The sequence below is a fragment of the Hyperolius riggenbachi genome, chromosome 2 (assembly GCF_040937935.1).
Source record: "Hyperolius riggenbachi isolate aHypRig1 chromosome 2, aHypRig1.pri, whole genome shotgun sequence".
NCBI classification, from domain to species: Eukaryota; Metazoa; Chordata; class Amphibia; order Anura; family Hyperoliidae; genus Hyperolius; species Hyperolius riggenbachi.
Genome location: NC_090647.1, coordinates 330502108 through 330528976, shown reverse-complemented (window position 1 = coordinate 330528976; position 26869 = coordinate 330502108). Strand labels below are relative to the sequence as shown.

The 26869-nt window shown below is 44.8% G+C and overlaps 1 protein-coding gene across 5 annotated transcripts in view; it reads left to right on the top strand.

Annotated features, from left to right (window-relative positions):
• CUEDC1 (CUE domain containing 1) overlaps positions 1-26869 on the top strand; it is a 228980-nt gene that overhangs the window by 10240 nt on the left and 191871 nt on the right. The window contains exon 1 of one of the 5 annotated variants that reach the window (XM_068269339.1): positions 13270-13296. The exons of 2 other annotated variants lie outside the window; for them this stretch is intronic. The gene's annotated coding sequence lies outside the window, so the exon portion shown is untranslated. Of the gene's footprint in view, positions 1-13269; positions 13351-13474; positions 13685-26869 lie in introns of those variants that run through there. 2 more of the 5 variants (XM_068269337.1, XM_068269340.1) reach the window with 2 other exon arrangements.

The following is a 26869-nucleotide window of genomic DNA, read 5'->3' as shown; positions in this document are numbered from 1 at the left end:
AGGTTCTTGGTAGAGACCCCCCCCCCCCCCCCCCCCCGGAAAAAAAAATTGCAATTAAAGGACAATTCGATTGGCAGCACTTTCCACAAAATGCAATTCAAGATTTCGGTGAAGTTGTGTGGAGCGTGCAGTGCGGCGAAAAACGCGAGGGTCCCGTTGCGTGTACGCCCCGAAAAATGGGTGTGGCCATGGACCAGAATGTGGGTGTGGCCACGGGTGGAGACAAATTTACATGAACTTAGCAATGTGGGACATTAGATTAGGGCAGTGGTGGTGAACCTTTTGGAGGCCAAGTGCCCAAACTGCAACCCAAAAGTCACTTTATCGCAAAGTGGCAACAGCAATTTAAGCTACATACAAACGTTTTAACTCATACATGAACAGTTGAAAATAAACTGTGAAGATAAACAATTTCATCCATCCTACTCCTGAAAAATGTATTCTTTTTTTTTACAACCTCCCAGTTTTATTTTCCGTTTTTAAACAGCTAAAAAAGTAGGTTTAACCTCCTGAGCGGTATGGACGAGCTCAGCTCGTCCATCACCGCCGGAGGCTGCCGCTCAGGCCCTGCTGGGTCGATTTTCTTCAAATAAAAAGCAGCACACGCAGCCGGCACTTTGCCAGCCGCGTGTGATGCCTGATCGCCGCCGCTCTGCGGTGATCCGCCGCGAGCAGCGGCGAAAGAGGGTCCCCCCAGCCGCCCGAGCCCTGCGCAGCCGGACCAATCAGTTCCGGCCAGCGCTAAGGGCTGGATCGGAGGCGGCTGACGTCAGGACGTCGGCTGACGTCCATGACGTCACTCCGCTCGTCGCCATGGCGACGAGGAAAGCCAAACAAGGAAGGCTGCTCATTGCGGCCTTCCTTGTTTATTCTGGGCGCCGGAGGCGATCGGAAGAACGCCTCTGGAGCGCCCTCTAGTGGGCTTTCATGCAGCCAACTTTCAGTTGGCTGCATGAAATAGTTTTTTTTTAATTAAAAAAAACCCCTCCCGCAGCCTCCCTGGCGATCTCAATAGAACGCCGGGGAGGTTAATGCTATTGTCTCATATGATGATGATTCAGCTTTTCCCATAGTCTCGCAGTAAGCAATCATGTGACCCCCAACAAGACAAATTCAGCAATCATGAGGCCCCCAACAAATCATGAGGCCCCCAACAAGACACATTCAGCAATCTTGAGGCCCCCAACAAGACAAATTCAGCAATCATGATGCCCCCAACAAATCATGAGGCCCCCAACAAGACAAATTCAGCAATCGTGATGCCCCCAACAAATCATGAGGCCCCCAACAAGACAAATTCAGCAATCATGAGGCCCCAACACGACAAATTCAGCAGTCATGAGGCACATAAATAGACACCTCTCACCTGGCTTCTAAATTCTCCTCTACCGGCTGCTGTGCCTGGCTGGCCTGGCTATACTGTTTTTGGCCGGATTGGGGATGATGTGTGGGCTGAAAGGCCTTGCGGTGACGCTGTGGCCGGGCTGGCGGTGATGCTGTGGTGTGGCCGGATGAGGTAGTGACAGGTGCCCCCCAGTTGAGGTAGTGACAGGTGCCTCCCCAGTTAGTGACAGGTGTCCCCCCCCAGATGAGGTAGTGACAGGTGCCCCCCCAGTTAGATAGTGACAGGTGTCCTTCCCCCCCCCCAGCTGAGGTAGTGACAGGTGCCCCCCCCCAGTTAGATAGTGACAGGTGTCCTTCCCCCCCCCCCAGCTGAGGTAGTGACAGGTGCCCCCCCCCCCAGTTAGTGACAGGTGTCCCTCTCCCCCGGCTGAGGTAGTGACAGGTGCCCCCCCAGGTTAGATAGTGACAGGTGCCCCCCCAGGTTAGATAGTGACAGCCCCCCCCCCCAGTTAGACAGTGACAGGCACCCCCAGGTTAGATAGTGACAGGTGCCCCCCCCCAGGTTAGATAGTGACAGGTCCCCCCCAGGTTAGATAGTGACAGGTGCCCCCCAGGTTAGATAGTGACAGGTGCCCCCCCAGGTTAGATAGTGACAGGCACCCCCCCAGTTAGACAGTGACAGGCACCCCCAGGTTAGATAGTGACAGGCGCCCCCCCAGGTTAGTGACAGGTGTCCCTCCCCCCCCCCAGCTGAGGTAGTGACAGGTGCCCCCCCAGGTTAGATAAGGACAGGTGCCCCCCCAGGTTAGATAGTGACAGGCGCCCCCCCCCAGTTAGACAGTGACAGGCACCCCCAGGTTAGATAGTGACAGGTGCCCCCCCCAGGTAAGATAGTGACAGGTGCACCCCCAGGTTAGATAGTGACAGGTGCCCCCCCAGTTAGACAGTGACAGGCACCCCCAGGTTAGATAGTGACAGGTGCCCCCCCAGGTTAGTGACAGGTGCCCCCCCAGGTTAGATAGTGACAGGTGCCCCCCAGGTTAGATAGTGACAGGCGCCCCCCCAGGTTAGATAGTGACAGGTTCCCCCCCAGGTTAGACAGTGACAGGCGCCCCCCCCCCAGGTTAGACAGTGACAGGCACCCCCCCAGGTTAGATAGTGACAGGCGCCCCCCCAGTTAGACAGTGACAGGTGCCCACAGGTTAGATAGTGACAGGTGTCCAGAGCCTCCAACCATCCAAACCCCTGTTACCTCTGCCGTGCGCTGCCCGGCCACCAATGTCTTCTCCTGTATCCCCGCTGGGCTGCCGCTGCCTGCCTCACAGCTCAGACCTCACAGATCGCGGCGACTGAAGCAAGGAGAGCGCGCATAGCACCCGCGCGGAGGAACTTCACATGCGGAAGTGACTAATGATGTCACTTCCGCATGTGACGTACTCCGTGTATGCGGGTACCGTGCACACTCTCCTTGCTTCAGTTGCCGCGATCTGTGAGGTCTGAGCAGTGAGCTGTAAGGCAGCGGGGACACAGGAGAGGCCACACAAGAGAGAGCAGGCATGGCGCCCATAGCGCACGCCATGCCTGCATCTCAGGGAGACGAGCGGTCCGCAACAGGAGGCCTGGCAGGCCGGATGCGGCCCGCGGGCCGCCAGTTGGACAGCGCTGAACTAGAGGAACAACACTTTATCTCTCCCATTCCCAAATATGCTGTGCTGTCCTGAGGATTCTGACAGACCAGTTCAGTAAGGCCACATTTACAGTGGCATGCAATGGATCGGTTCAGGGCTCGTGCTGCAACGGGTACAGTGAAGCACACAGTCAATGTGAAGGCACGATTAGCAGTAATGCACTGCATGCATATTGCGATGCTCCTTCCACAATGTGAACGTCACATAAGTGATTAACCTATTTTGGTTCCTGGACGTAGAAACTACGTCCAGAAACCATGCGCGCTACCGCGCGCTCCCGCGGCCGATCGTGCACGCACACTCTCGGCTGCGGATTCGGCAGCCAGGCAATCAGTGTATCGGGCTATGGTGCCCGATCACTGATTCCTCTCCCCCGCTGAAAAAGCGACAGCTTCTCTCGGAAGCTGTGCTTTTTCTGGCTGTTCGCTCCCCGATGCGTCACTCTAAGCGTGTGTTACGCTTAGAGTGACGTCATGTAAACAAACTCATGGCCGCCATCTTGTGGCCAAAAAGTAATACTACAACTGAAAATAAAAAATAAATAAAAATTAACACACATTTACATTATCAATCTATTGTTTACCTCCCACCCTCCCAAAACTACCCAAATAAAATGTTTACTATTAAAAAAAAAACCATTACAATAAAAAAAACATGTAAATATTTACCTAAGGGTCTAAACTTTTTAAATATCAATGTAAAGATGAAATATTTCTATATTTTTTTTATTTTAAACTTGTAAATAGTGATAGATGCAAAATGGAAAAAATGCACCTATTGCCGCCATACATTGTGATAGGGACATAATTTTAACGGTGTAATAACCGGGACATATGGTCAAATACAATACGTGAGTTTTAATTATGGAGGCATGTATTATTTTAAAACTATAATGGCTGAAAACTGAGAAATATTAAATTTTTCCATTTTTTTCTTATTCTTCCTGTTAAAATGCATTTACAGTAAAGTGGCTCTTAGCAAAATGTACCCCCCAAAGAAAGCCTAATTGGTGGCGGAAAAAACAAGATATAGATCAGTTCATTGTGATAAGTAGTGATAAAGTTATAGGCGAATGAATGGGAGGCGAACATTTCTCACGTGAAAATGACGGAACGCGAATGGGTTAAAAAGTGGCCGTTACATTGAACCACAACCAGGGCTGTGGCATCAGAGTCGAGGAGTTAGAGCAATTTTGGGTACTTGGAGTTGGATTTGGAGTCTGTGGTTTCCTTAACTGAGGAGTCTGAGTTGGAGTCGGATAATTTTTGTACCCACTCCATAGCTATGCAAGGGCTTTGGAGTAGGAGTCGGAATAATTTTTGGGTACCTGGAGTTGGAGTTGGCGATTTCATAAACTGAAGAGTTGGATGATTTTTGCACCGACTCCACAGCCCTAACTGCAACGCACCACTGTGAACGAGGCCTAAACCAATAGGAATTCCTGGAAGACTCCAAAATGCTTTTAATGGAGTTCCCTGAGGGCTGTTTTATACAGCAATTCACAAATGCATCATAGAGCTTTTGGAATGGTTGCTAGAGAAAAGTAGAAATGCACAAGAAATGCAGCATGCAGGAAGTTTGCGACCGGGGGAAATTAGGCCGCAATTGAATTGCAGTAGTAATAAAAGGTTTTCCAGATTTTGTTTACTTTGAAGATGTCTTCACATTTAGTGTCTTGGTTTCAAATTAAAAACCGATCACTTAATGCAGCAAATCACAACTAGTATAAAACAGCCCTAAATGTTCTGTATGGCGGGAAAAGTTTGGAGAGAAGGGAGTCGCAGGGTAAAGCACACTTGAATTCCTGCTCTTATGAGAGTGAAATGTCAGACTGTATCTGTGGAGGGATGGAGTTTATCTGTTTACTGAGATCTGTATATCAGATCCACTGGCTGCACTATGACCTTTCACTGTCGCAGCTCCTCTCCAAAGGGCCGTCCTGCAAGCTCATGTCAGACTGCAGCCAGTTCATCTGCTAAGATATAATATAATATTATATATATATATATATATATATATATATATGTATGTATTGCAGTCTAAGGCCAATCAATTTATGGGGAAGCCAATTAACTTATCTAGGATGTGGAAGGAAACTGGAGTGCCAAAGGAAACCCACGCAGACACCATATGAACTCCATGCAGATAGCACCCAGCACTGCAAGAGGAGCGTTTTAACCGATATGCCACAAATGTGACATGAATATTAACTAACTACTGTGGGCTCAAAAATGTTAAACTTGCTTCCTTTCATTCCATGTTATGATAAGTTACCACAAACATTTTAAAATCACCCCATTAAAAAAAAATCACTGCCAAATGTCCTTAATTTTCTAATCTGTTCATGGCTATGATGCCAAAAATCATGCAGGATAAAATGGTCACTTTCCAGGACATGCTAAATTTTGGCAGCCAATATGTCAGGTGATTCTTGGTTTGAGCCACACCTTTTTTTTGTTTTTTGTTTTTGTTTCTGTTTCAACAATACTAAAACACTACATTGCACTCTCACAGCATGCACAATTCTTTATTGCTTTCTATAAATACATATATGAAGCCAGCCTGGTGCACTCTGAGTGCCTTCCCACTTACCTAGTTATATAGTTATTTTGGTTGAAAAAAGACATACGTCCATCGAGTTCAACCAGTATAAAGTACAACACCAGCCTGCTCCCTCACATATCCCTGTTGATCCAGAGGAAGGCGAAAAAACCCTTACAAGGCATGGTCCAATTAGCCCCTAAAGGGAAAAATTCCTTCCCGACTCCAGATGGCAATCAGATAACATCCCTGGATCAACATCATTAGGCATTACCTAGTAATTGTAGCCATGGATGTCTTTCAGCGCAAGGAAAGCATCTAAGCCCCCTTTAAATGCAGGCAGGGCTGTGGAGTCGGAGTCGTGGAGTCGGAGTTGTGGAGTCGGGCAATTTTGGGTGCCTGGAGTCGGAGTCGGGAAAAAATGCACCGACTCCTAATGAATTTGTAACTGTAATTAAAATAGAAAATATGATAAAATGTTCTATTTCTCAGATAATAGTCATTAAAAATAATGTATATATACAGTAATAGCTGTGCTTAGTCCACAAAAATGAAATAAACCAATCAAAATTAGTTACTTGTGCTGCTTAAATAAAGCAGTCCCCGTATTTTTAAGGTCAGATATACATATCTGATTATGACTGTATATATGATGTGTACACAGGAATCTCTTATATATACTAAATAACATTTATGCTGTAAGAATAAAGCCTGATGTGTAGCTGTGTCACTAATAGAGATGGTCAATGAGATGGAAATAATTCTGCATTGATGCTGATTTATGCAAATGTATGCACTCTCTTTGCTGATGAAATCAAATAATTTGATATGTTGTTAAAATTTGGTTTGGTGACTACAAATTAAAGGGTACCTGAGACGGATGAAAAGTAAAGTTTTATACATACCTGGGGCTTCCCCCAGCCCCCTTCAGGCTAATCAGTCCCTCGCTGTCTTCCACCACCCGGATCTTCTGCTATGAGTCCTGGTAATTCAGCCAGTCAGCGCTGTCCAGCCGCATGCCGCTCCCACAGCCAGGAACATTCTGCACCTGCGCAATAGTGCTGCACAGGTGTAGTATGCTCCTGGCGGCGGAGTGTGTGCATGCGCACTACGCCCGACTGGCTCAAGTACATGGACTCATAGCAGAAGATCCAGGTGGTGGAGGGACTGATTATCCTGAAGGTGGCTGGAGGAAGCCCCAGGTATGTATAAAACTTTATTTCATCTGTCTCAGGTTTACTTTGTTACACAGTAGTACTATACTCTACATATGCACTCCCCACAGAGCTGCAGGGAATCCACTGAGAATGCTGTGCACATTGAACACAGAGGTGTTGTCTGTCACCCATAAACCTTGTTCAGATTGTGCATGAAGAATGTGTAATAGAGGAAGAATCTCCTCATTCCCCTGCAGAGTACCTGCACATCATTCTTACATGTACTCACACTTACATTGCCTAGGGCCTGATAGATGTTCTTTGTTCCGGTTTGTACCTTTTACAAGTACTCTTACCAAGGACTAGTTTTAGTCTAAAGGGAATAAATATAGTAGTCTACATATCCTTCTCACTTCAGTTGTCTTGTAAAATTCCTAAGCGTTGGCAGTTAAGAGACGAATTTCATGTTACATACTTTTAATCAACAAAATTGTAATATGCAAATTAGAGGAGTCGGAGTCGGTGGAATCCTAAACTGAGGAGTCGGAGTCGGTGGATTTTTGGACCGACTCCACAGCCCTGAATGCAGGTATAGAGTTTGCCATAACGACTTCCTGTGGCAATGCATTCCACATCTTAATCACTCTTACTGTAAAGAACCATTACATAAAAACACACTGTCACTGACTGTGGTCGCGTCAAGACAGAGAGAACCCCACAATACCCCTAATATCTAAAACGGTATACAATCCAAAATGGTGTATACGCTCAGACGGTAAGCTGGGATAATCTCCAAAAGTCAGTTTGACCACAGATCGGCGAGTCCACACTGCTAGGAAGTGTTCCTCAGATAAGACATAAAAAAGGGCAAAGAAAGGGGATAATAATAGTGTAGTATCTTTAAACTTTGGTGTACCTTCACCTGCTAGTGCAATTAGCTATATAGCACCCAGATAACGTATATACAATGCGCTCACCAGATAATGTTGCTGCTCTATGACAAACAGCTTAATAGGCATAAAGTATTCCACATCCGATCACTTGTTAATCCTGCTGTAGATCTTTATACTCCAATAGTCCTCAATAAAAGCAGATAGGGTACAGAATTTATAGCGCGTTTGCACCACCACCTCACCGTGGCTTCAGCTACACACTGTCTGACCCAGCACCCGTGCCACAACAGATTGCACTCACCAGACTGTAATGCTGCTCAGTTACAAACAGCATCAAGCGCAGATAATCGGTATACAGTTGCTAGAAGTTATCAGCCAAACAACGATCCCCTTAAAAACACTAAAAGAAAGCCTCCATAGCGCAATAAAAGACTTTAATATCCAGTAAAAGTAGTGAAAATACACTCACATATTCCAAAGTAAAAATCGCATATCCAACACTTCCAGCGTCCTGGAAAAGCAGCCACCTCCGTGTGCCATCCTGGGCGGAGGAGCGCAATATCACTTTACGTATACAATATCTAAAACGGACCAGTCTGCACATATGCACCTCTACACTATACTGACATTATCCACTAAACACATGTAAGGTGCAAGGCTTGTATAGGGATGTTCTGTTTCGAATTCCCGCTTTATGTGTGAGGCATACTCCAGAAGACCCAGTCTGTATAGCAGTACAACTCCACACTGATTTGGAAACCTCCACAGGCAGTTTACTCGATGAAATAATGACTCCAAGTATAATCTGTAGTATCTTTACTTGCGTTGAAAGCATACAAAGATGTTTTTTAGAGCATATTCATAGATAAAAATATGATGCGACTACAAGCACAGCAGGATCTCCTCACTAACTGAACTCAACTGTTGCAGAAACATCTAGACAAGGCTGTTGAGCAGGGAGTTACAGTTGGGAAATGCTAAATAACTAAATCTTGCAGGGGGACTGGAATATACTAATACAAAGAATATAAATAATGTTAAATAACATTAAAGGAGGCTGTTGTGACAGCACACTCCCCGCTTGGTATCGGTAGATACCACTATATATAATACAATTTAACATTGAAAACTATATGTATAATTAAGACTTGCAGAGAAGAGAGAAAACATAAACATTAATTCTTGTATGCAGATCTTTGAAGAATCTTCCATCACTGTAGAAAGGATGTAACTCAGTAGACTCGAAGGCATATCAGGCTGTTCCCTTGGATCGAGTAGATAAGACATCTTCATTTGAAGGCAGGAGTAAGACTGTCTCCGTGATGGGTCTAAACAAAGTCTTAACACTACCATTTCTTGCTGTCTTCACTTTCACCTTGCGAACCTTTCCATCATCGCTAGTGATTGCCTTTATAAAGTGATCATTCATATCGGGTTTGTTCTTCAGAATTTTTTTAAGTGAAGTTAGCCTAGAAATAACTTGTTTCTTGTTATTTGGAAGCCTAATTCTTGGTGAACTAAACGGTAAAGGAGCTACCCAACTTTTAGTTTCATCCTTGAAGAATTCATTATTCAAGATGTTTATGAACTCTTTATCCTCAATGGAAGGAACTGTCTTATTGTCATCACGAGTTATTTGGAATATAGTGTCACCAGAGTCTTGATGAGAACTGTTCTTACAACTGATTTGCTTTTGTACATCGCATGAAGTCTTTAAACTGAAACTCTCCTGAACTTGAAAGTTAAAAGGATGTTTAAGTGAATGAAAGGTGCATTCAGATTCTTTGATGCTGGTCTTGCATGAGAACACATCATAAGACTCTTGAAATGTATTTAAGCAAACATCTCCTATTATGACCCATCCAAAATCTAGTTTCTGTGCATAAGGGGCATCATTTGGTCCATTGCATTGTTGTCGCACCTTATGGACTCTTGGGATATCTCTGCCTAAAAGAAGGAGAATCTTTGCATCATCATCAAGCGGTGGAATGTAACTGGCTATGTGTTTTATATGAGGATGATAAAGAGCCGCTTCTGGTGTAGGGATCTCTTCTCGATTGTTTGGCAACTGGTCACATTCGATAAGTGTTGGAAGTGGAAATTCTGTGCTTCCATACTCAGATGCTACCACAAAACCATGTGCTCTTCTTCCAGATACCTTAGCCAGACCTGAGCAAGTTTGTAAAATGTAGGGCCAGGTTTCTCCTTGAATATTGAATACGTTGAAGAATTCTGGACTTGCTAATGAACGATTGCTCTGGTCGTCAAGGATAGCATACATCTTCACTGCGCTCTGTGGTCGTCCTTCTGGATATACCTTGACCAGACATATTTTACTGCATGACTTTCTGTGGAATCCTTCTTCACATACCTCAGTACATTTTGTGGATAGAGATGCTGTCATTTCCTCAGTACTCTCCCCGCCATAACTTGGTGTAGTCTTTGAGGCTTGAGCAGTTTGAAGCACTTCTTTGGGAGTACCAGGATGATAAGCCGTTATGTGTTTATCACTGTTGCAGTCAAAACATTTGAGAGGAACTTTACAGTCTTTAGCAAAGTGGTCTGTAGATGCACAACATCTATAACAAATATCGTGTTCTCTGAGGAAAGACTTGCGCTCTTCAAAGGGCATTTGTTTAAACACACGACAATTTCTAAGAGGGTGTGGCTTGTTATGAATAGGACATTGATACCTAGGATCATTTTCCTTGACTTGCTGTGGTTTAAAATCAGAGTCTTGAGAACTTGAGAAGATTCCAGTCTTCTTAACATAGACAGAGTTCCGTGAGTCCTTAAACTTGCCTTGAGTATCGCAATTTAAAGATGTTGAAGGAAGAACTGTAGTATCAAAAAATAAAAAGCTTGGGTCATTCTTTACAGTAGCTATGTCTCTAATGAATTTGGAGAAAAAAGAAAAAGGTGGAAAGGATACTTTATAGTCCTGTTTATATTTAGATCCTTTCTTTGCCCATTCACTCTGAATATTCGGTGGCAACTTCTGTACAATTGGGTTTACACCATGAGCTGTATCCAAGTAGACAAGACCTGGAAGGTGTGGGTCTGCCTTGGCTCTTTCTACTTCAAGAAGAAGGTCGCTTAATTCTTGAAACTTGTGGTTGTCCTTGTTAGACAGTTTTGGGAAGTTTCGAAGTCTCTTGAATAAGGCAAGCTCAATAGCTTCAGAACATCCATAAACTCTCTCTAATCTCTCCCAAACTATGTTAAGACCCGTTGCTGGATCATCGCAATGAACAGATTTCAGTCTTTTAACTTGTTCTGATGACTGCGGTCCCAACCATTTGATAAGTAGGTCAAGTTCTCCTATAGGTTCAATCTCCAGGTTCTGGATTATAGTCTTGAATGTAGCTCGCCAACCTCTGTAGTTTTCTGGTTGATCATCAAATTTCGTTAGTCCAGAGTTAAGAAGCTCTCGGCGAATCATATACTTGCCAACTTCTTCCATTTCAGACTTTTCTGATTTTATTTCTGTACGTGGAAATGCGTCACCACTGCAGACAGTATGTGGCTTGTGCTGTTCCAGTGGTGATGTAGAGAATGGAGATGCAGATGCGTTTACTCCAGGCGAGGGTTTGATCTGTGTGATGTTTGGAGCATGGGAGCTTGAAAAAGACTGTGTTATGAGATTCATGGGATTTGTTCCAATTGGTTGTGATATTTCTTTGTGATTATATCTTGCTGAGATCTGACAAGGTGTATAGATTTGTTCTCTTGGACTTGTAGTGTTGGACAGCATAGCAGAATCCTTCAAAGGTACAGTGTTAAACTGAGATTCATGTGTTAACGATATGCATTCTGGCTGTTTACTTGCTGAACAGGTAGGTGCAGAGACTTCAGCTGTAAGTAGGGGAGTATATCCATTGTTCTGGTTCAGAACAAATTGCAAAGTTCGTTTAGCAGGATCGTCAGCAGACTTTAGGCTAGGGTAATTAATTCCTTCTTCCTCTTCCACAGCTTGTTCGAAGACCTTTAACCTTGCTAGAGCTGCTGCTTCTTCTCTTTTCTTTTGCAGAAGTTCTAACTGGGCCTCTGTCTCTGCCTGCACACGTGTTGCTTCTGCCTGCACACGTGTTGCTTCTGCCTGTGCTTCTGCCTGCACACGTGTTGCTTCTGCCTGTGCTTCTGCCTGCACACGTGTTGCTTCTGCCTGCACACGTGTTGCTTCTGCCTGTGCTTCTGCCTGCGCACGTGTTGCTTCTGCCTGTGCTTCTGCCTGCACACGTGTTGCTTCTGCCTGTTTGCGTGCTGCTTCCGCCTGTTTGCGTGCTGCGTCCGCTTTAAGAGTCGATTCTTGTTCAAAGCAATAAGATTGTGCTTTCGCAGCCTCTGCTTCTGCACGGGCTTTGACTAACTGAATGCTTAATGCTGACCTCTGGGAGAGTGACTGCAGCGATTTGCTTGATCTAGTAAATCTGTGAGAGGTTGCTTGCACTGACAGTTTTTTTGAGTGTCTAGAAGAAATAGAGGTACAGGATGTAGTTTCGATCAAATTTGCTATCCTATTCTCTAACTGTAACTTTGCTTCCATAAACGTAACATGTCTCTGTTGATCAGCGGTGGTAAAGTCATTCAACTCTTTTGATGCTTGTTCTGTACTAACTTGCGATAGAAAGGAAGAATATTTTTCAGAGAGTTTCCTGTAATTTTCATATGTCTTCTTAAGTCTTGTAAGTGCATTGTTTAATTGCTCTCCATTACTGCCAGTCTTCTCAATATCAGATATGTGTTGCTGCGTTTTTATCCACAATTCAGACAGACTATGAAACATTCCTTCACTTTCTGCTTCATACCTCTCTCTTGCCTTTAGAGAAAGATGTATTGACCGCCTTGGTCTCTCAGGTAGTACAACATGTTTATCTGAATCATCTTGACCGAGAATTAATTCATCTTCCATGTTAATAGAATGCGCAGAAATAGACATGCTCTATGGCTGCAGATATGATGTTTATGAATCTTATCACTGGGTGAATTTTTTTTTTTTTTTTTTAAACTTAATAGCGATAGTCCCAAACAGAAGAAATGTACAATTTCTGAAGCAATCTGTACTCACTGTATTCACTGTAGGAAGGCAAACAGGCAATTCTTGTACTTTTTTGCTAAACGTCTATTTACTCTTTGTAGACTTGTGTTTGAGGTGTAGCTAGGTAATCCTTTATCGTATTGCAGATCAGTCCTTTACTGATGAGATGACAGGAAATCCCATTACCTTCTTGCAGATATCATATTTTTACTGTTCTGTTTCGAATTCCCGCTTTATGTGTGAGGCATACTCCAGAAGACCCAGTCTGTATAGCAGTATGACTCCCCACTGATTCAGAAACCTCCACAGGCAGTTTACTCGATGAAATAATGACTCCAAGTATAATCTGTAGTATCTTTACTTGCGTTGAAAGCATACAAAGATGTTTTTTAGAGCATATTCATAGATAAAAATACGATGCGACTACAAGCACAGCAGGATCTCCTCACTAACTGAACTCAACTGTTGCAGAAACATCTAGACAAGGCTGTTGAGCAGGGAGTTACAGTTGGGAAATGCTAAATAACTAAATCTTGCAGGGGGACTGGAATATACTAATACAAAGAATATAAATAATGTTAAATAACATTAAAGGAGGCTGTTGTGACAGCACAGACATTATCCACTAAACACATGTAAGGTGCAAGGCTTGTATAGGGATTCTGTGTCTCAGGACTCGGGTCACATCTGTAAGTCCTGTGAGCCTAAAGGCTTGTACTCATGTCCAACAAATCTGCCCGATTCTTGTTGGATTTTGGTCTGTTGGGCAACAATCAGGCGTATGTATGCGGGGCAAACTACTAGATGAGCGGCTGACAACAAGCGATTTGCCCAACCCATCCAGCCGATCAACTCACACCACTGTTGGGCTGATATTGTGCAGTTGGCCAAGTGTGTACAAGTCGTTTGAGCGACATGCGCTTGTTTTGAATGCAGCCATGTCGTGCAGCCCGTTGTTTTGCTTGCGTGCTCGGTATGCAAATGAGTTGGTCGTTCAGTTGGTGCGTGGCAAATATAAGTCGTGTAAGTTGAGTCGTGGAGTTGGTCGTATACTTTGTTGGACGTACGAGCCTTGAACCATATTTATTGAAGAGACTGGCTGGTATTGATCTGGTCTCACCCAAATCTTCAATAAGTTTGAAATCTCATACTGGTCACAATGTCCGACACTGCACAGAGTGTCACAGACTCGTCTTAAAGGACAACTGAGGTGACATGATGAGGTAGACATGTGTATGTATAGTTTCAAGCACACAAATAACTAGGCTGCGTTCCTTGTTTTCTTTCTCTGCCCTTAAGAGTTAAACATCAGTTATGCAAGTGACAGTTTCTATCTGGGTCGTGACCGGGTTGGACTGGGTCAGACTATAGCATAACCCTCACTGATACGTAATTACAGCCATAACATACTTTCCTGTCAGTAAATGGCTTTCTGGAGCAGGGAAGAGATAAAAAGGGTCAATGATTCATAGATTTGAGCTCTAGCATACTTCAAAGTGTTATTGAGCAGAGACAATTAAACCGTAAAAATGTAAAAACTAGATCTAAATATAAAATAAAACCATGGGATATCTAAAAAAGTCATTTTTAGGAGAAAGAGGATAGATACAATTTTTTTCTCATCAGTTTATTTGCAGCTCGGATGTCCTTCCAAAGAACTGCAGTGAGAGGGATATGGAGGCTGACATATTTATTTCCTTTTAAGCAATACTAGTTGCCTGGCTATCCGCCACTAATACATTAAACCATAGACCCTGAACAAGCACACAGCAGATCAGGTGTTTCTGACTTTATTGTCAGATCTTAGAAGTAGGGTTCCCGCAGCGGTATACTGTGATTTGGTTATGCATGGTAAACATGCCATGCACACTCGCATTTTAGCGGTTGGCGGGGAGGACGCAGTGACGGGGATGCGACAAAGTGGAGGGTGCACGAACAGCGGTGGGGGGTAAACAAATACTCACTTTGCCTCGATCCATCGCGCGTGTACTACTTACTTCTTCCTGGTCTTGCATTCAATCTCCCTGTAACAGCTCCTCCTGGCCAAGTGAGTATTTGTTTACCTCCGCCGCTGGATCCCCCCCCCCCTCCACTTGGCTATCTATACTGGCTACACCTATCCAGGCTACCTATACTGCTGCCACCTAGTACTGGCTACACCTATTCCTGGCCACCTATTGCTGGCTACCTATATTGCAGCCACCTATTACTGCCTACACATATTCCTGGCTACCTATACTGCAGCCACCTATTACTGGCTTCACCTATTCCTGGCTACCTATACTGCGGCCACCTATTACTGACCTATTCCTTGCTACCTTTACTGCAGCCACCTATTATTATTATTATTATTATTATTATTGTGGATTTATATAGCGCCAGCATCTTCCGTGGCATGTACAATAGCATACAAGGTATAACAATACAACAATACAGAGTATAAAATACAACACTTGATACAAGACAAAAGGGTATAACAGCTAATACTGAATAGTGAACAAATTAACTACAGGTTTTTACAAAAGGTGGAAGATATGCACACACATTACACAGCATTTTGAGACAAAAAGGGAAGAGAGCCCTGGCCAATAGGCCTTACAATCTAAACATATAGGACAGTAGGTAAAAGGAAGCTATGTGTGGAGTGGTAGACATGGTGGTTAGTGGGCAGGGTCCCAGGTAGGAGAGTATGCTTGCCTGAAGAGGGTAAGTTTTCAGATAGCACCTAAAAATATTAAGTGTGGGTGAGTGGCGGATGTGTTGAGGGAGAGTGTTCCAGAGGAGGGGAGAGGATTGAGAGAAGTCTTGCAAGCGGGAGTGGGAAGAGGTGATTAGGGAAGAAGACAGAAGGATATCATTAGCAGAGTGGAGATTGCGTGCAGGATGGTATCTGGAAAAAGGTTGATTAAGATAGGAAGGAGCTATGTTGTGCAGAGCTTTGTAGGCGATTTTTTTTTTCTCCCCCCCCCCCTGATTTTTACAAACGACCATTCGTTTGGACGTCAAATCGGGCGTGTGTACAAGGGATCGTTCAACTGATGAGACTGGTTTTGACCGATCCAGCAGGGGGATCTGTCAAAACCAGCATTATCAGCTGAACGACCGTTTGTACACACGCCCAATGTGACTTCCAAACGACCGGTCTAAACGACCAGTTGTTTGTAAAAATCAGACGTGTGTACGCACCTTAAAGAGACTCTGTAACAATTTTTTCAGCCTTAGTTCTTCTATCCTATAAGTTCCTATGCCTGTTCTAATCTGCTCTGGCTTACTGCAGTCTTTCCTAACTGCAAATCAATGTTTCCTATCTGTCTCCCTGGCAGCACACTACGGGTCAGCTCCGCCCCCTGACCCCTCCAGGACTGGTCTGTATAAATTTCCCAGCCCCTCCCCAGTCCAGTGCTTTTTTTCTTCCGTCCACTCCACAGGACTGGTTTTTGTTAAGAACTTGGATATAGATATAGTTACTTTGTTCTCGTTACTTTTTTTTTTTTGCCTTACCTGCTGTGTCTTCACAGCCATCGCGCGACGAACGGCGCATAGTTCCCGCTGAACGATCCTAAAGGGATCCGGGCGGATGCATCTCCCATCTTTTTGCTGGTCTTTATGGGGAGCACAGGACAGGGGGCCAAGCGCTGTAAAGCGGCGCAGAGTATGACTGGGCAGCAGCAATGCGAGACGCAGTATGCGGCTCAGCAAGAAGCGCAGACCTCTTCCGCGTTGCGGCCAGGACGTCACTTCCGGCGAGAGGCAGTAGCCGGACAGGAAGTACTCACTGGAGCCGGAACTATTTCTAGCAGGCGTCCCCTTGCCATCACCGCTTGCCAGACGGACAGGGACACACCAAGCTGAGGCGCTCTCGGTAAGGAGCTCGGAAAACAAGCTACAGGACATGGTGAGAGGTCCGCTTATTACCCTGACTGATTGTATATTTGTGGTCCTCAGGCACATTCATCCCTCTCTGGTAGGCCCTCCCGCAGGAGTTTTTTTCTACTCTGACTACCCGCAGCTAAAGGTACAGGAACCCCTTATTAACTCATTAGCACACTTGTGTTTCAGAGTAGTACTGTGGATACTAACTATGCCCCCCATCGTTCTCTCCCTCATTCTCTCGTAGTGCTGCATATTGTTGCTGCATTGGAGCATGGAGGATCATAACGCTGCCCAGGAAATAGACCAGCATAACTCTGATAGGTAAGGCACGGTTATAGTTAGCAGTAGTTAGAGTCAAAATACAGCCTTTATCAGGAAAGTTTTTTACAGCGGCTCTAATTTATTTTTTTTCAGCCGCTCACAACCTGAAAGGGCAACATCAGACTCGAGGAAGAGGTCATCCTCATCTAGCAAGTCTCACTCACATAAGGGGGAACATGAGCAGCCGCGATCAGGAAGAAGCAGGTCCTGCTGGGCCTGCGGGGACAAGACAATGCCCGGAAAATTAGTGTGTGAAGCATGTTTTTACACGATTCCGGTGGAGGAGGAACCCACCCAGGATCTTCCCACACTTGTAAAAGAAATCGTAAAACAATCTATAGCAGAATGTATGCCCTCTACCAGCATACTCGCTGAAGGTAGAGGTTCAGAGGCATCTGGGGATTCCGAAACTCTCGAGTCTGTGGATGGAATAGCCGCAGGTTTCGATTTCGCATTAGTGAGTTCTTTTGTGAAATCAGTCCGGGAGGCCATACAATGGGAAGAGCCAGAGGAACCACCCACAAAAACAAGGAAATATTATCAACATTTAAATAAGAAACCTGTTTCATTTCCAGTCATGGAAGAAATAGCAGACCTAGTGAGAGATGAGTGGACAAGAGGGGACAGGAGAACCCCCCTATCCAACCGTTTTGCCAAATTGTACCCTATGGACAGTGAGATCACGGCCCAGCTCGAGGCAGCTCCTTCAGTTGATGCATCAGTAATACGACTAGCACGCCACGTTACCCTGCCCTTGGAGGACGCGGTTGCGTTTAAGGACCCACTCGACAGGAAGATAGACTCTGAACTTAGAAGAGCATACTTAGACATGGGAGGAGCGTGCAGACCAGCGATCGCCCTCACGTCAATCTCAAAAGCATTAAGGACATGGACAGACAACCTGGAAGGAGCTATCCAAGCAGAGGTTAGCAAGGAAACCCTCTTTCTAGCCCTAGAGGAATTTAGATTAACGGCTGACTTTATAGGCGAGGCAGCCATAGATACAATTCGTGGCATGGCACGGGCTATGTTCCACGCTATCGCAGCAAAACGCGCCTTATGGCTGAAGCCATGGTCCGCGGATGTGACATCGAAGACCACTTGGTGCAAGATACCATATGATGGGAAAAACCTTTTCGGGCCCAAGATGGACACGGCCATCTCTAGGGTAACGGGGGGAAGATCTGGACTGATTCCCCAGGACAGAAGGCAGGGTAGAACGCGAAGACAGAACAACAGGGGTTTCCAGTCTAGGAACAGGGACTTTCGGGCGTCTAAGAGCAGCCAGCCCTTTCGGAGGCAGTGGAAGGGAGTTCAATCATCCCTCTCCAAATTCAATAGACAACGTAACCCCACGACAGGAGCTCAAACTCAAAAATCCTTCTGAGAATTCGTCCGCCCAACTAGAACCGGTAGGAGGGAGGCTCCGGAACTACAGCAACATCTGGGCGGAACACATACGGGACCCTTGGGTAATCAATACCCTAATACACGGACACTCGTGGGCCTTCAAAGGAAAACCCCCTCAAGACCTGTTCGTGCCCACGAGAATACCGCAGTCACTCCAACGCCGGGGGATACTACAACAATACATACAAGAACTACTTACAAAGAAAGCAATAGTGGAGGTCCCCACAGCAGAAAGGTCACAGGGGTTTTATTCCCCACTGTTTTTTGTTGTAAAAAAATCGGGCCAGTTACGCCCGGTATTAGATTTACGCCAACTCAACCAGCACATACAAGTGGAAAGATTCAGAATGGAATCTCTCCAAACTATTTTGCCGGCTATTGGCTTAGACGACTGGATGCTCTCGCTAGACTTAGCAGACGCATACTTACACATTCCTATCAAGGACAGTTACCAGAGATACCTCAGGTTTGCGATCGCAAACGATCATTACCAATTCCGTGTACTGCCGTTCGGAATAAACACGGCACCCAGAACTTTCACAAATACTCTAGTGACAATCATTTCCCTACTACGGCAGAAGGGACTTCAAACCTTCCACTATTTAGACGACATATTACTTGTAGCTCAAACGAAGTCAACCCTACTACAACACAGAGAGATCATGATACACACTCTGCAGAGCTTTGGATGGTTAATCAACTGGGAAAAAAGCAATTTACAACCAACACAGAATCTCATATTTCTGGGGGCAGAGCTGGACACAGTGCAGAACGCAATAAAATTACCACACGACAAGATCCAAACAATAATTCTGAGGGCGTCACAAATACAACACACACAGCTACTTTCAGCAAGGCAGTGCCTATCTACCATAGGCCTCCTGATGGCAGCAATACCAATGGTGAAATGGGCCAGGTGGAATGTGAGAATACTCCAGAAGAGATTCTTAGACCAATGGAACGGGATAGATTTTCAACAGACAGTACACATACTGCCGGACATGAAAAAGGAATTGAGGTGGTGGACAATCATGGAAAATCTAACAAGACACCACAAGCTGGTGACGAACAAACAGGTGGTAATTACGACAGACGCCAGCTTATGGGGCTGGGGAGCCCACCTAGACAGCAGGTACGCCCAGGGCCGTTGGGAGACAGATCCACAACACACCCCAGCGAATATATTAGAGATCAGAGCAGCATTCAGAGCCTTAATAGTTTTTTCCAGCAGGATAAAGAACAAAGATGTATTACTCAAAATGGACAATACTACTGCAGTGGCATATTTGCAGAACCAGGGGGGAACACGGAGTTGGACACTCCTCAGAGAGATAACACCGATCATGAGGTGGGCACAGGCGAACTTGGCTACCCTACAGGCAGTACATATCCCAGGCACTCACAATTATGTAGCGGACTCCCTCAGTCGGCAATGGCTCGACAACAAAGAGTGGGAACTCAACCCACAAATATTCAACATGATATGTCAGAAGTGGGGCTCACCGCAGGTAGATATCATGGCAACCCCGCAGAATGCCAAATGCCCGACGTTCTACTCACGTTACAAATGCCAACAGGCAGCGGAATGGGATGCCCTGTCGGTCCCATGGAACTTCAGTCTGGGTTACCTCTTCCCTCCTATCCCATTGATCCATCGGACTCTGAGGAAGGTCCGAGAAGAATCGGCAACAATAATTATGATAGCACCCGATTGGCCACGCAGGCCTTGGTTTCCATTGCTCCAGAAACTAATGATAGCACCACCAATGAGACTCCCATGTCCACCGGACTTGCTAACCCAGGGGAAAATCAGGCATCCACATCCGAAGATCTTCAGTTTGACGGCGTGGAAACTGAGAGGGCGACATTGAGACGTTTAGGCTGCTCAACACAGGTCATAGATACATTACTAAGATCAAGGAAAGGCTCGACAAACTCGACCTACCACAGAACATGGAGGAAATTTCTACAGTCGTTGGAGGAGAGAGGTCTACAAATTACAACAATGGACGTAAACGCTGTTCTGGACTTCCTGCAGGCATGAGTAAATCTAGGTCTCAGCCTCAGTACTATTAGAACGCAGGTCTCAGCCATATCAGCATTAACGCATTATAAATGGGCACTACACCCACTGATTATACAGTTCATAAAAGCAGTAACAAAGATCAGGCCACCGAAGAAAGCTTGGTACCCTCAGTGGAGTCTACCTGTAGTACTCAAAGGTCTCACGCGACCTCCTTTTGAACCGATAACCGAGTGTAACCTCTATAATCTAACCTTAAAGATAGTGTTTCTAACGGCAATAACTTCGGCCAGGAGGGTCTCCGAAATTCAGGCGTTAAGTTGCAGAGCACCCTATACACAATTCTATCATGACAGAGTCACCCTCAGACCAGTCGAGGAATTCATACCAAAGGTGTCCAGTTCCTTCCATTTTAATCAAGAGTGGAACTTACCGACATTCTCGGATCCGCAGATGGAGAGCCCTAATTCGCTAGATATCCCCCAGCTTCTGAGATTATACATATCCAGGACAGAGGATATTCGGAAAACCAATAGACTATTTATTGTACCAGCAGGAGGTAGAAAGGGACAGCCGGCGAGCTCTAGAACCATCGCAACATGGCTAGTTAGAGCAATAAGTATGGCCTATAAGAGTATGGGGCAGGATCCCCCTAGACAACTAACAGCACATTCGACCAGATCAATCGCTACAAGCTGGGCAGCATGGGTGAAGGTATCACCAGAGGTGATCTGCCGGGCCGCAAATTGGTCATCAACCAATACATTTGTCTCCCATTACAGAGTAGATCCGGGAGCCTTAACCACAGCACAGTTTGGAAGAGAGATACTTTCAGCCGCTGTAAATTCAGAGATATAATCTGCTTTAATTTTGCTTTGTTTCTTTATTTTCTGTTAATTCTAAACCAGTACACTGGGAATGTATACTATTGCAACATATGTGTTATAAAGTAAACGATTAAATCGAGTGTCAAGCAGAGTTCGTTGCAGTATTTTTCTTCCCACCCTATTTCAATAATACGTAAATCCCGTAGTGTGCTGCCAGGGAGACAGATAGGAAACCGGAAAATTAAATACTCACCTACAGGTAATTTTCCTTTCCTATTTGTCTCCATGGCAGCACACGGAGGCCCACCCAGTACCAACTCAGTCTGTTTATGACTACTAAAAAAGCACTGGACTGGGGAGGGGCTGGGAAATTTATACAGACCAGTCCTGGAGGGGTCAGGGGGCGGAGCTGACCCGTAGTGTGCTGCCATGGAGACAAATAGGAAAGGAAAATTACCTGTAGGTGAGTATTCAATTTTCCGGTATCTTTCCTCTGTCCTGTTTGTCGGGCTAAAGCTTGATTGTGTGGAATGTGCAGGGCTGCTTGTGATTGGTAGAAGCGATACACACCCTCTGCAGGCCCCCTGCATACTCTGAATGACTCATACACTATGCTTAGCTGAGCCTGTTAGAAGCTGGTTAGTTTGTTTGTAAACACTGCCTAAAACTGTTAATTACAAGCCAGGATTGCAGCAGAGAGTGGCAGAAACAGCACAGAGGGGCACAGGAGAAAATAATGAATAGAATGGTATGCTTTTTATTGTAAGAATATTAGAGTACAGATTCTCTTTAAGAATGTTTAATTGTATCCTTTGTGTAACTGGCAGCCAGTGAAGGGCATGACAGAGGGGAATTGGGCTGGAGAAGCGGGAGGAGAGGTGGATGAGTCGTGCAGCAGAGTTCATGATAGACTGTAGCTGGGTTAAACGGTTCGCAGGGAGGCCGCAGAGCAGAGAGTTGCAATAGTCTAGTCAGGAAATAATCAGGGCATGCACCAGAAGTTTGGTAGTGTCCTGTGTTAGAAAAGGGCGGATGCGGAAGATGTTTTTTAGGTGGAGGCGACAAGAGGAGGCTACACCTATTACTGGCTACACCTATTCCTGGCTACTTATTTTGCGGCCACCTATTACTGGCTGCACCTAATCCTGGCTATCTATACTGGCTGCACATATTCCTGGCTATCTATACTGTGGCCACCTATTCCTGGCTACACCTATTCCTAGCTACCTATACTGCGGCCACCTATTACTGGATGACCCTACTCCTGGCTACTTATACTGGTGGCACCTATACCTAACTAGCTATACTAGAGGCACCTAAACCTGGCTACCATACAGCGGGGGTGAGGGAGTGGAGCTCTGTAAAAACGGCACCAGAGATTTGGTCGCAGCCGGCGGCCATGATAGGAATTACGGCTATAGCAGCGCTCAGTGAGTCATTAGGTTGCTGTCAAAAGTCAGAGCACAAATTACTATAAAAACACTGTAATTCGACTGGCAGCAATAGCAGGAAGCCAAATTGCATATTTCACCACTATCCAATGTGACCTGGAGGGGGAATAGTATTTAACACCGCCAGGACTTTTGCAGGGTGAGATGGTTTACAGCTTTACCCTGCGCCCCAAATCTCTCGGCGGCTTAATCATATGTATGCTGAGGAAGTGGGGCACATCAGGCTACCATACTGGGGTGGGGGGCACAATATTCAATGAAAGGGGTAGCCCGGGGTCCAAATAATTGTGTAATACCGTATACCACCATACCATGGTATTATTTTTTTAGATGGCTAGCATGCCGTGGATATTCATACCATTGCAACCCTACTTACAAGATTATCTGCATGCTTGTTTCTAGTGTGATTCAGACACTATTGCAGCCAAATAGAGCAGCAGGACTGCCAGTCAACTGCTACTACTTAAAAGGAAAAAAATATGGCAGCCTCCATATACCTCTCACTACATAAATACATACATACTAAAAAATATGGCAGCCTCCATATACCTTTAAGGCATACACTATTATGCAGAAAGGCTTGTCACCCTCCATTAGTCTCAGGCCGTAGCTGTAAAGTTAATATATCCCAGTATTGCATCACTACTGAAAGTAACATATTAGCAGATCTTTCTAATAAATTGCCGTGACCATCCTTGTCATAGTAATTTATTACAGTATTCATTTTTGCATTAGCTCCTTCTAAAATGGATGCAGAATCTAGACCATTATTAAACCCTATAGGACTACTGTGGCTGACTTCTATCAATAATTAGTTTACCTGTTCTTATAGCAAAGGCCTTTTTTTGTTATTTTTTTTTTTTTAACAAGTCATTATGCAGTGCACTAAATATAAATACACAGGCTGGGGGTAGTACCATTATGTCTCAAAGGACAAATAAACAGAGTCACTTATTAACTGAATTCGGTGTGCACATAAATGCTACAAAGGATCAAAGGAACCTAGTTTTTCTCCGCTTATTATGTTGGGCAATAAGCCTAACAAAAGCTACTGAATTTATAGGTTTTAATTAAAAATGTTTAATGTTCCTAGGAAAGGCCTTTTGAGCTCGTTTCCCCCCCCCAGATATATTCTGTTCTCTACCATCTGCTACAATTCTTTGTTGCATTGTCCAGTTAGGGTTTGAAAGTGTTGTATTATGTGTGCCTAAGGGATTTCGGTTTCAGGGTATTGAGAACTGCAAATGTATAGAAATGGATTACTTTGAAGAACATTCTATCAGGGTATGGGATTTAGACCTTAAGGTGGCCATACACTTGATAAATTTGAAGCAGATTCGACCATCAGGTAGATTTCTGTCAGATGCCTGTCAGGTCGAATCTGACAGGAATCTATCTGATGCGTGCCACACACTAGGAACAGATTTCCAATAGATTTCAGAACGAAATCTATTGGAAAGCTATTGAAAATCTAAGTGCATTATTGCACCATTAGATCCAATGCAACTGTATGGGCCATCGATATGCTGCCGGCAGCAGATCGACCTAAATTTTCCATCCTGTCAGATCAAATTGATCGATTGGCCGATGGATCGGCCATCGATTTCCAATCAATCAATGGCTGAAATCGACCAGTGTATGGACCCCTTTACTCCTTGGCTTTCACAGGACATGATTTCACACCTTAGCAATAAAAGACCTTTTCAGCCCCCAGCAAGCAGTCAAGTAAGAAAAATGGGTTGTCCCAAACGAAGTCAAATTTGATATCACATTTTTTTACCCACTTTTTAGTGTTTTTACACTTAGGTGCTGAAAACGTTTATTGTAGATCAGATGAGAAAGCCTCTCTTAGGAGATAGCTCAGGAGAAAACAGTGCCGTTGTCTTTCTTTAAAGTGGACCTGAACTCAGAACTACCGCAATAGCATAATAACCTTTTAAAGAAAAACCTTTCTTTGTTACAGCTGATACAAATCCTGCAATAAGTCTGCAGTGTGTCTACTTCCTGTTTTCATGGAAGGAGACATGTTGTTGATATCCTGTGCTTTCCAATTAGCTCTCTGCAGTGGCAGGCAGCTGACACAGCTGAGGGGTCAAATTACAACTTGTGCTTGGTCACAGATGAGAGGGAATAAAGGTGCATACACACATCAGACTATAGTCTTTGGAAAATGAAAGATCACAGACCAATCTTACCACCCTTCATGTAGTATGAGAGCCATGCCTACACAGACTATTCTATGGAGCTGAACTCCCCATCAGAAAAAAATCTTTGCAAGATGCTGCACAAATGGATTTTTGGCAGGAACAGATCTTTTGCAGCTACAGATCTTTTGAGTGTGTGCAGCATCTTGCAAAGATTTCTGTCTGATGTGGAGTTCAGCTCCATAGAAAAGACTGTGTAGGTATGGCTCTCATACTTCATTGAAGGGGGTAAAATTGGTCTGTGATCTTTCATTTTCCAAAGACTATAGTGATGTGTGTATGGGGCCTTTAGACAGGCAAAACTCTAAATATATACAGGGTGCATTTATGTATGCTGTCCTGTGCAAGAGTTCAGGTCCACTTTAATTGATGAAAGCAGATAAGAAAATTGAGATAGGTGACTCTTATTATAGACCACACGGTACATGTATATTCTCTTAAAATTAATTATAGAATGTATAAAAAAAACTATGAAGTGTACATCCTGACCTCTTTCATGTACGCAATTGTGCATGGCTGTTCTTAGACATTTTGGAGCGGTAACTTCTCAAAAAAGAATCCCCTGGATGGTGTAGTATTGCTTTAGCATATGAATACTGTTTAGTTTTATTAGCAGAAAATTACCATGGCCTAAACCAGGCATACTCAACTGCGGTTCTATGGAAGTCTAGGGTTCTGCATTATTTTTGCCACTTATGCAGGTCAAAATAGTCCCAATTCCCCATTTCCGTGGGACAGACTAGTCCCACTGCTCCATTGATGAGGCTTGATCTAAGCCGCGCATCACCAGGCTCTGCTATTGGGCACCATCAGCGCTTGAATAGGTGGCAATTAAGCAAGCGGCAAGTGTGGCTGAGATGATCCCGGTAAGTTAAGAGAGGGGAAGATCAGCGAGGGAGGAGAAAACGAGACAGGTGGGTCAGAAAAGACAGAGGAAATGGAGCACAGTATGATGGTATCTGTAAGGTATATCTGTAAGATCAAGAGCTCCCTCTTACCTGTGCTGGCGCTTTATGCCCTGTTAGCTCCAGTGGGAGATCAAGAATGCAGTGTGCATTGCTATGCCAGCCATTCTCAGCCAAGGAGGAGGTGAAAGCCATGTTCTGTGCTGGGGTTGGGTGTGGGGGCTCGGGGTTAACTGAAGACCAATGATCTGGTAGCAGTTGGGTAAGGTGCTCCTTCAAAGCCCACTGACATCAATGGAGAATAGACCTGTGATTGCTGCACTGTGGGTTAATTGTTGCACTTCATGTGCTGGAAGATTTATTGCTCACAAATTACGGTAAGGTCCTTTCTTTTTTTTTAAAAATAAACATTTTGCTCTTTGTGACAATCCAGCCCCGCGATCTCGTCCGATCTGCTCCCGTTAGCGTACGCAGGAAGTACGGGTGCAGGCGGACAACGAAGATCGGTGGCTGGATCGTCAGAGGAAGAAGAATAATGCGACAGAGCGTGCCAATCCCATCTAATCTGCTCCCGTTAGCATACGCAGGAAGTACGGTGAACAGACTGACAATGAAGATTGATCGCGCAGCTGCCGACAATATGTAATGGGACAATCCCTCACCAATCCCGTATTACTAGGCCACTGTTGCCATGCAGGTCTCATGCACTGGAGACTTCTGGAGGCAAATTCACTGTGTGCGTAGTAAACGGTTAAGATTGGTTGGAGGTGCCCATACATGTACAATCCCGATTGTATCTACAATCGGTAAACTAAAAATATCGATTTTGCGCTGGAAATCGGGTAAATTCACTGCCACCACTGTCTGATTGAATGCATGGAGCAGACAGTCTAGAACTAGGGCAAAGAGACCCCAACGCTATCGTAATATGATAGCCAGCCCAATCACGTTCGACATGCTCCAGTCACCGTTCGGGGAATAGTCACTTCCGACAGCTTAAAGACTGTGAGCAATGTGACGTTTAAAGAAAGGTTACTGGGTCCATATATGATGCAATCTCGATTGTATCCAATTAAGAAACTAAAGTTATTGATTTCGCACAGGAAATCGGGTACTAGCTAATCCTAGAAGGAAGAAACAGTCATTTACAACCTAGCTAGCAAATCAACAATTTATAAGCAAATAATAAAACAA